Below are 11,070 nucleotides of genomic sequence, written 5' to 3'. Positions count from 1 at the left end.
GGATGTTGCTAAACAATTTAACTGTTCCAAACCCCATGTAGGTGGGCTTTCCAAGATGTACAGTCTCCTGGGTACTAGCTTATGTGTTCTCTTACTCAAGTTAGGCCTTGTAGGATTCTTTTGCTATTTTCAGTCTGCATACCGGCAGCAACTACAATGGCTTGCTGGCCTGGATCCTGAAGAACATTTTAGCTGTCTAGCTGAGGCTTGGATTTGTTTTTGAGGTTCACTGTGGGCTGATCCAGGGTCCCTTTGCTCATGATATGTCCTGCAGGAGGCTCTGCAATGGTCTACACTCCAGTGGTGTTCCCCAAGCTCAGTCAGGCAGGAGAGAGTGTCCACATCCTTTGGGATGTCCTGTATTTCCCACACTCCGCTTGCCAGATTTTCAAATGACAAAGCCAGATACGGTGCCTGTTTGAAGTCCAGATGAGCTTCAGCTAGTAGCCACCTTTGCATGGTTACATCATCAATCCTATGTACCCTACAGTCTTTCAGCATCTCATTCGGAGTTAACTCAAAATCACAGCCCTTTGCCAGTCACCTCAATCTCATCAAAAATCCTGATACAGATTCCCCTGATTGTTGAACTGCCGAATAAAACTGATAGTGTCTCAGAATTAGGGGAGACTTGCGTCATAATATTCCTTAACTAAATCCATCAACTCTTGAAAGGTTTTAGAATCTGATGCCTCAGGGGAAGTTAGGCTTCTAATAACTGGAAATGCTGTGGGTCCACAGGCAGTAGAAGCATTAATATTCCTTTTCAACTGCTCCAATGTCATTTGCCCAGAAAAAGTAACACATTCTTTCCATGTACTGGGCTCAGTTTTCAACAACAGGATTGAATGAGTAAAGCTTCCAAAATTACAGCATGATACCAGAAATACTTATCCCAACTCAGAAGTTGCAAATTTCTTCACGAGTGTGCTTTTCTCTTGTCACCACTGAAATAACTCTACAGAGGCTGGATGCCGTCACCCAGTCACTATTTATTTGCATGTGGAGAGTCCTTGAAACTGATCCAGCTCCCTGAGCAAACAGGATGCCTGACACTCCAGTTTTTAATCTATCAGCCAGCGCTCCCTGATTGGACCGGATTAAAATTCCAGAACTCATTTTCTACAAAATCTACCTGGCTAACCTCATTACAACCATTATAGCCATCAACATAATTACAACTGGAGAGGAGGTAACAGGAGGCAACAACTTATTGGTATTATCACTGGACTGTTAATCCAGAGACACAGGAAATGTTCTGGGGACCTGGGTTTGAATCCCAACATGGCAGATAGTGGAATTTGATTTCAATAAAAATCAGGAATTAAGAGTGTAAATGATGACCATGAATCCATTGCCGATTGTCAGAAAAAACACCATCTAGTTCACCAATGTCCTCTAGAGAAGGAAACTGCCATCCTTACCTGGTGTTAAATCTCATATTTTCAATAAGTGTCTGAGTCCAGTGGTAGGTGTCAGGCTACCTTCATTGCAATTCACAGCATAGCAAAAAGACACACAAAAGCTTTACAATGTCTTATATAGTTTAAATTTAGAGCACACCCACCCTCATTTGATTGCTAGTGATCAGTGGTGTCAAGTTATCTCTCTGTAATTGGCTCTCTGGTGCAGCATCTTAAACAGCTCAAGCTTACATCAGCAATTTCAATATATTTCCGATTAAGCTAATCATAGCACTGAACGACAAAGAGTTTTACAGGCTTGTGGTCCATCCCCAGTCCTTCATGATGTTTTCCCAGACTTTCTTATCTTCCTTCTTGAGGCATTTCACAATAGATACTATATTCAAGTAACATTTGCCAGCTGCACCATGTTAATTGCCAATTAATTGGTTACTTGCCTATTATTTCAGGAAGTTTTAAATTCCTCATTACAGGGTATACAAAAGAATATTGATTTTTGATCAGTTCCAAAAAAGTCATGTGGTTACACCTAATGTTAGAATTCTTCAGCTAACAAGCTATGTCTTAATGTGTTCATCCAATCCATATTCCAATATCTGCTAATCTCTGTATTCATTCCTCCCTGTAATGATAAGGGGTTGCTTTTACTGTCTGAAACTGGTTTGAATCTTTTCCTGTAATGATCTGAATAATCTTAACTAAAACCTACTCTTAATATTGTAACAGACTGATTAAATAATTCAAGAAAAACAACTAATTAATGTGAAATGTTCTTATCTGTGTGAGCAATTGCAGCCACATATTCTATCTCATTTAAGTAACCTTGATTATATAGAGTTACTATTGTTTTACTTGCAGAGACTATATTAAGCAAATATTTTCCCAAACACTCTAACTACTATCAGCCATGTTCTGCTGCATTAGTCCTGGGCAGCCGTCAGCTATTTTGTGCCACCTAGTCATGGGCAGACCTAACACTTGGTCTGGCCTACATGTGACACCAGACCCACAGCAATGTGGCTGACTCTTAAATGTCCTCTGGGTAATTAGGGATGGGCAATAAATGCTGGCCTAACCAGCGATCCCCCCGATTCTGTGAATGAATTTAAAAAAGTTCTGCTTAGTGTAACCTCCTAAGGGCTAAATTAAATAAAACAGCCACAAAAGTAACAACCTCTCAAGTATAACTGAGCCATTAAAAAATGACTTGGGGTGAATAAGATTGGGTTGTTGATTGTGACTTAAACATTGTTTTGGAAGCAACAGGTTTTAAGTCATGGGGCACTTGTACCAGTTGTCACCATTTCCTTCAATTCTATATTAGGGAAAGGTTCCATTTCTCAAGAGATAAACCACAAAATCAAAGACCAGTGAATCTCACATCAGTGATAGGGAAACTATTGGAGAAAATTCTAAAGGAGATAATTAAATATCCTTTTCAAGAGGTAAGATTTGATCAGGGTAGTCAGCATTTGTCAGAAGGAGGTAATGAATACATTTTCTGAGGAGATGACCAGGTGTATAGATGAGGGTAGTGCAGTTGATGTGTGGATTTTAGTAAGGCCTTTGATAAGACTTCAACTTTGACAAGACTGGACTGTTTCAGTTTCTCTGATGAGTTGTGAATGATGCTGAACATTGTGCAGCCATCAGTGAACATCCCCACTTCTGGTCTTGTGATGGAGGGAAGATTACTGGTGAAGAAGCTAAAGATAGTTGTCTTAGGACATGACTGTTATAATCCCAGCTCATGTTGTTATTGCTGAAATCGGCTTGATCCCTGAAATATAAGCATGACTTATTGCAGATCTTATTATAACAATAAAACACATTTATCATGCAAAATAAATGAAGATAGAATAGAACTAATCAATTGATTTACTTAAATATTTTAGACTTAAATATTTTTAACAACACTGTAAAAGTTTAATCCTATTTTGAACAATATGTAATGGAACCTACGAGGGAGCAAGCTATCCTAGATCTAGTCCTGTGTAATAAGACAGGAATAATTAATGATCTCACAGTTAGGGATCCTCTCAGAAGGAGTGATCACAGTATGGTCGAATTTAAAATACAGATGGAGTGTGAGAAGGTTAAATCCAGTACCTATGTCCTGTGCTTAAACAAAGGAGACTATGAAGGAATGAGGGAGGAGTTAGCTAAGGTAGAATGGGAGCAAAAACTTTATGGTGGGTCAACTGAGGAACAGTGGAGGACTTTCAAAACAATTTTTCACAGTGCTCAGCAGAAGTATATTCCAGTGATAGGGAAGAACTGTAGGAAAAGAGAGAGCCAGCCATGGATGTCTAAGGTAATAAAGGAAAGTATCAGATTGAAAAAAAACACATACAAAAAAAGCAAAGATTAGTGGGAAACTAGTAGACTGGGAAATCTTTAAAGGCCAACAGAAAGCCACAAAAAAAGTTATAAAGAAAAGTAAGATATATTATGACAGTAAACTAGCTCAGAATATAAAAACAGGCAGCAAAAGTTTCTATAAATATGTAAATCGTAAAAGAGTGGCGAAGGTAAACATTGGTCCTTTAGAGGATGAGAAGGCCAATTTAATAAATGGGACTGAGGAAATAGCCGAGACATTAAACAGTTATTTCGTGTCATTCTTCACAGTGGAAGACACAAATAACATGCCAAAAACTAATGGCAAGAAGGTTATAGCAGGTGAGGACCTAGAAACTATCATTATCACTAAGGAGGCAGTGCTGGGCAACCTAATGGGGCTAAAGGTAGACAAGTCTCCTGGCCCTGATGAAATGCATCCCAGGGTACTAAAAGAGGTGATGGGGGAAATAGCAAATGCACTAGTAATTATTTACCAAAATTCACTGGACTCTGGGGTGGTTCCCGCAGATTGGAAAACAGCCAATGTGACGCCACTGTTTAAAAAAGGAAGTAGACAAAAAGCAGGTAACTATAGGCCAGTTAGCTTACCTTCAGTAGTGGGGAAAATGCTTGAATCTATAATTAAGGAAGAAATAGCAAGACATCTGGATATAAATTGTCCCATTGGGAACACCCAGCATGGGTTCATGAAGGGTAGGTCATCTTTAACTAATTTGGTGGAATTCTTTGAGGACATTACTTGCATGGTGGACAATGGGGAACCTGTGGATGTGGTGTATCTGGATTTCCAGAAGGCATTTGACAAGGTGCCACACCAAAGGCTGCTACATAAGATAAAGTTGCACGGTATTACAGGTAATGTATTGGCATGGATAGAGGATTGGTTGACCAGTAGAAAGCAAAGAGTAGGGGTAAATGAATCAGAGATAGTAGGAACTGCAGATGCTGGAGAATCCGAGGCAACAAAGTGCAGAGCTGGATAAACACAGCAGGCTAAGCAGCATCATAGGAGCTCCTATGATGCTGCTTAGCCTGCTGTGTTCATCCAGTTCTGCACCTTGTTGTCTCAGTAGGGGTAAATGGGTGTTTTTCTGGTTGGCGGTCAGTGGCTACTGGTGTGCCTCAGGGATCAGTGTTGGGACCTCAATTGTTTACAATTTACATAGATGATTTGGAGTTTGGGACTAAGTGTGGTGTGTCAAAATTTGCAGATGACAATAAGGTGAGTGGTAGAGCAAAGTGTGCAGAAGACACTGAAAGTCTGCAGAGGGATATAGATAGTCTAAGTGAGTGGGCAATGGTCTGGCAGATGGAGTACAATGTTGATAAGTGTGAGGTTATCCATTTTGGTAGGAATAACAGCAAAATGGACTATATTTTAAATGGTAAAAAATTGCAGCACGCTGCTGTGCAGAGGGACTTGGGTGTCCTTGTGCATGAATCACTGGAGGTGGGATTGCAGGTGCAGCAGGTGATTAAAAAGGCAAATTTAATTTTGTCTGCCATTGCTCGAGGGATGGAGTTTAAAAACAGGGAGGCTATGCTGCAGCTGTATAGGGTCCTGGTGAGGCCACCCCTGGAGTACTGTGTGCAGTTTTGGTCTCCTTACTTGAGAAGAGATATACTAGCACTGGAGGGGGTGCAGAGGAGATTCACTCGGTTGATTCCAGAGTTGAGAGGGTTGGATTATGAAGAAAGACTGGGCTTATACTCATTGGAATTCAGAAGAATGAGGGGAGATCTTATAGAAACATATAAGATTATGAAGGGAATAGATAAAGTGGAGGCAGGGAGGTTGTTTCTGCTAGCAGGTGAAACTAGGACAAGAGGGCATCGCCTCAAAATAAAGGGAAGCAGATGTAGGACTGAGGTCAGGAGGAACTTCTTCACCCAAAGGGTTGTGAATCTGTGGAATTCCCTGCCCAGTGAAGCGGTTGAAGCTACCTCACTGAATGTTTTTAAGGCAAGGCTACATAAATTTTTGAACAGTAAAGGAATTAAGGGTTATGGTGAGTGGGCGGGTAAGTGGAGCTGAGTCTCAAAAAGATCAGCCATGATCTTATTAAATGGCGGGGCAGGCTTCAGGGGCCAGATGGACTACTCCTGCTCCTAGTTCTTATGTTCTAGTAATCCCAAAACATTCCCTTACAGATCTCAAAAGCATACCTTGTGCAGTACTCACACCAAAGATCCTTTTTCTGACACCTCAACAAGTTTAATTTGACATTGACACCCAGCCTAGAAATTCCTATAGCCTGTTACTGGAGCTATCATAACCTGAGTTTATCTAGTGTGGTATGTAACAAGTCATGCAAACACGTCTGCAGGAAATGTCCCCAGCTGTGCAAATTTGAGCTTGCATCTGGACCTTTAACAGCTGCTGGAGTTACAACGTGCAACCGCAAGGTAGAGGATGACGTGAATAGATGGGACGGAAATTAAAAAGGGAGGATGTCAAGAGCAATAATCTCAAGATTACAACCAATGTCACATGCTAGAAGGCATAAAAACAGAAGGATTGATTGATCTAATATGTGGCTAGAGAGCTAATGTAAGAGAGACGGCTGCAAATTTCACACAATCACAGAAGTGAAACTCAGAAGGAGGCTATTCTGCCCATCATTTCCGCACCTGGTTTTCAATCTCAGGAACAGAAATGGTTCTGGGACCTGTACAAACTGGATGAGTTACACCTTAATGGATCTAGAACTGGTATTCTCGCAGGGAAACTGGCGAGTGCTGTTGGTTGGATTTAAACTACCTTGTCTGAGGGAACCTGAGGACTAATTCAAATTGGGAAGAAGTAACATTGGGAAAAGGAAGTTGAAAAGATGCAAGAGAGACTAGAAGACCGGAGAAACAAAACCAAGCACTGAGCATGCTTCGAGAGTGGAATGATGTCAAAAGGACAAAGTTAAGTGCACTTTGCCTGATTGCATGCAGCATCCACAACAAGTTAGATAATCTAAAGGCACGTGTGTGATTGAACGCTCATTACAGAAATACGACTGCATGCTAACCAGGCCTGGCAGTGAATATTCAGTGATAATAAGGGATGCAATCTGTATATTGGTAAAGGAGGAGTTCAGATTGGGAAGAACAATATGTGGAATCTGTTTCAACAAAATTGATAAAGAAAAGCCGACAGATGTAGTAAACTTAGATTTACTGAAGGCTTTTGATAAATCTCCCAAAGGAGACTGGTTAGAGAAAAATCAAGTACTTGGGATAGGAGGTAATCAACTGACATTAATTAATGATTGGTTAACAGGCAGAAAACAGAGTAAGAATAAATGGGTATTTTCAAGTCAGCAGACTGTGGCTAAAGCACAATGATCAGATTTTGGCCCCATCTGTTCATGATGTGTATCAATGACATGGATCTGGGGACCAAATTTAAAAATTACAAATTTGTGGATGAGACAAAACTAAGTGTAAAAATGTGTTGTGAGGGGGACACACAACATCTTCAGTAGGTTTTGAGCAAGTTTTGTAAATTGGCAAGATCATCATGAATATAACATAGATAAATATGAGGTTAATGTAGGAGAAACTGATGTGCAGAATATTTCTTAATTGGTGGGAGATAGGAAAGCATTGATGCACAAAATGACCTATGTGTATTGTTAATAAATTAGTGAAGGCAAACATGCATGTGAATTCAGAAGGCTAACGGAATGTTAGCCTTTATTGCAAGAAGATGACTATAGGAGTGATGAAGTCTTAGTTCAATTTTATAGAACTTACTTAGATTGTACCTGGAGTACAAAGTATAGTTTTGTTCTCATTATTTTAGGAAAGACATTCTTGCCATGGAGGGAATGCAACAAAAGTTCCCCAGGCTTGTTCATGGGATGGTAAGACTGGCCTATGAACAGAGATTGTGCAAACTTGGCCTGTATTCTCTAGAGTTTCAAGAATGAGACATGAAGACATCAGTCATAGAATTACACAGTATGGGAGAGGCCCTTTGGCCCATCAAATCTGCACTGACAAAAAAACGCCTCAGAATCTACACTAATCCACCATTAGCCCATATCCTTGAATTGTTGGAGTGGTTATTCATCTATGTTTTAAAGTTGCAAGATTACCCTCCCAGGCAGTGCATACCAGATTCCTATCAACCTCTGAGTGAAAAATCCTTTCCTGAAATCCCCTCTAAACCTCCTGCCCTTCACCCTAAAATTATGTCATATTCATTATTGACCGTTCAATAGGGGGACCAGCTGCTTTCTTTCCACCCTCACCATGCCCCTCACAAACGTGTACATCTCTATCAGGTCCTCCCTCACCCTTCTCTGCTCTAAAAGAAAATAAGCCAAATCTATCCAGACTTTCTTCATTGCTAAATGCTCCAACTCATACAACAACCTACTCCACCTAAGGCCTATGCAAAATTTTGTACAGCTCAAATGTACAGACATTTGGTCTTATAACTTATGGGCCAACTGATAAAGGCAAAAGTTCCATATGGCTTCTTAACCACCCTTTTAACCTGTGCAGCCACCTCTGACGATTTGTGGATAAGCACTCCAAGATCCCTCTGAGCTTCCAAGTGTCCTTGTCTTGTTACTTCTTCCAGACTGTATCACCTCACACTTTTCAGTGTTAAATTCCATCTGCCAATGATCTGTCCATCTGACCAACCCATCTGTATCTTTCTGCATGTTAAGACCTCCTTCTTCCAGCCAATCCTTGTGTCATCACAAATTTACTTATTATCCCCCACATTCTCATCTACAGTCATTTATATATATCACTGATAATCACAAACCCAGCACTGATCCCTATGGTATGCCACTGGACACTTGCATCCAGTCATACAGTCAGCCTTCCATCACCACACACTGACTCCTACCATTAAGCCAATTTTGGATCTAGTTTGCCAAGTTACACTGGCTCCCATGTGCTTTTACCTTTCTTTTTTATCAGTTTCCCCTGTGGATTCTAGTTAAAACTTTGCTGAAATCCATGCAAACTACATCATCCACCCTCATTTACATAACTGGTCATCTCCTTGAAAAGTTCAACCAAAGCTATGCTGACTATCCCCAATCAAACTTGCTTCTCCAAGTGGAACCTAATTTTCTCTGTCAGAATTTTCTCTAAAGGTTTCCCAATCATTGATGTGAGATTCACTGGTTTGTAATTGCCTGATCTGTCCCTATCATACTTCTTGAAAAGTGGAACCACATTAGGTGTCCTCTAGTACCCTGGCACCTCCCTGTGGCCAAAGAGGAATTTAAAAATTGGGTCAAAATCCCTGTAATGTCCACCCTTGTCTCCCACAACACCCTGGGATACAACCCACTGTGATCTGTTTATTTACATAAGGTAATTCATTACAGAAGAAGATGTACATCCCAATACCAGATTAGTTTCCTCCAGATTAGTCTCTTCCGACCACCCCCGACCCTGAGGGGTTTCAGTGCAACTTCTTTCCTATCATTATTTTGCCCCTGACCCCAGTCTTTACAACAAAGCAAGAAAGCAAAACTGAATACAATAATTAAAAAAAACCAAAACCCTGCTTCTGAAACAAACACAGAATGCTGGAGAAACTCAGTTGGTCTAATGGAGAGAGAATGGGCAGAAGGGCCAAGATATCTCTACAAATCATTGGTCAGACTATATTTAAGTATTGTGTTGAGTTCTGGGCACCTTATATAAGGAAGAAGAAATACAAAGAGACTGTCACGCTCATCCTGTGTATGCTGTCTCTCTGTAAGGGCAATCCCTCTATCCAAGATGGCCGTGGAGTAGGACACTTCAGCCAGAGTTTGTCTGCTCCATCCATTCCTTTTTTTCTCTCTTTTGTCTTTTCTTCTCTCTTCTTGGCCTCCCGGCCTTCTCACAAACCCAATGAGGTGTCCTCTCGGTCTGGCACAACGACCTCCTGACCAGGCATGGCCGTGTCTCGGCCTGGCATGGCCTTAGTGTGGACTTCTGGTCAAGGTGATTCCAGAGCAATCTCCTGGCCTCGTGAACTCTGAAGTGAAGCCTGTTATGGTCTGCAGTCAAGGCTCGGTGCAGACTGGAAGCTAGGTGCTAGCATAGACGAGGTCGGAAGACTGTTGATCTGAACATTTTTTCTTCATTTTATAATATATTCCTAAAATCTGCAATGCTGGACTTTTTGCTTTTGTATGTTTCTAAGAACTGCAACTGAATAAGCTGTACCTAGGGATCTTTGTACCTGATGGCGCTGTAAGCAGCGACTTGTACAGTTTTCACTGTACTCATTTGAGAACACGTGACAATATTGCTAATTCTAATTCTAAATCTAAAGCCCTGGAGAGAGTTCAAAGGAGATTTATTAGAATGATATCAGGAATGAAGGATTTTAGATACAAGGAAAGATTAGAGAGATTGAGGCGTATTCCCCTTGGAGCGCAGAAATTTAAAAGGTGACCTTATAAACGTGTTCAAAATAATGAACAGATTTGACTTTGTTGAAATGGATATTCTGTTTCCATTAGTTGGTATGACAGTAACTAATAGTCACAATTTCAAGATTGTCAGCAAGAGAGCTAGGAGTGAAATGAGGAGAAATTTCTTTACTCAGAGTTGCTAGGATTTGGAATGCACTGCCTGGGAAAGTAAAGGTTTCAAAAGAGATCCTATATATATATTTGAAAGTGATAAGTTAGAGAGCTACTAGCTGCTTAGTTCTTTTGGGAGCTGGTACATACACGACGGGAAGAATGATCTTCTGTACCGTAAAATTCTATGATTCTATGGTTTTAAGTGTTTATTTCTGCGCTTGTAAACCTCAATGACTCCAAGACTTTATGAGAAGCGCTTTGAGTCCATACCAGCCTCGAAACGTTAATTCTCTCTCCGTGATGGTGTCAGAGCTGCTGAGTTTCTTCGACATTTCTCCGTTTGTTTATAATGATTTAATGTTTAATGGCGGTTATATTACCCAAGATTCTCCAAGCTGTGGACTAATAGAACAGCAGTGCGCAGGCGCCTTACTCAGAGCGAAAAGAGCATGCGCGGAGTTACGTTTGCTAAATCGGAGTGGCTGGTTTTTCAGCTTTAGATCGGTGAGAATTCGGCGGGATAATGGGGGTGCTGGATCCAGAAGCGACTCAAAGACACTTCATAAACATATTGAGTATGTGACAAACCCTAACGTGAACTTCTGATGTTGCAGTTTGACGTCGTTCCCAGTTTTTCGAAGCCGGTTTGCGATCACCATCTTGACTGGGAACAGGGAGCTGTAGAACGCATGTGCAGTCGCTACCTTTATTGGGGCTTTCGTGCGATAGTGCGCATG

The sequence above is a fragment of the Rhincodon typus genome, chromosome 19 (assembly GCF_021869965.1).
Source record: "Rhincodon typus isolate 14 chromosome 19, sRhiTyp1.1, whole genome shotgun sequence".
Classification (NCBI taxonomy): Eukaryota; Metazoa; Chordata; class Chondrichthyes; order Orectolobiformes; family Rhincodontidae; genus Rhincodon; species Rhincodon typus.
Note: the sequence above shows the minus strand (reverse complement) of the source record.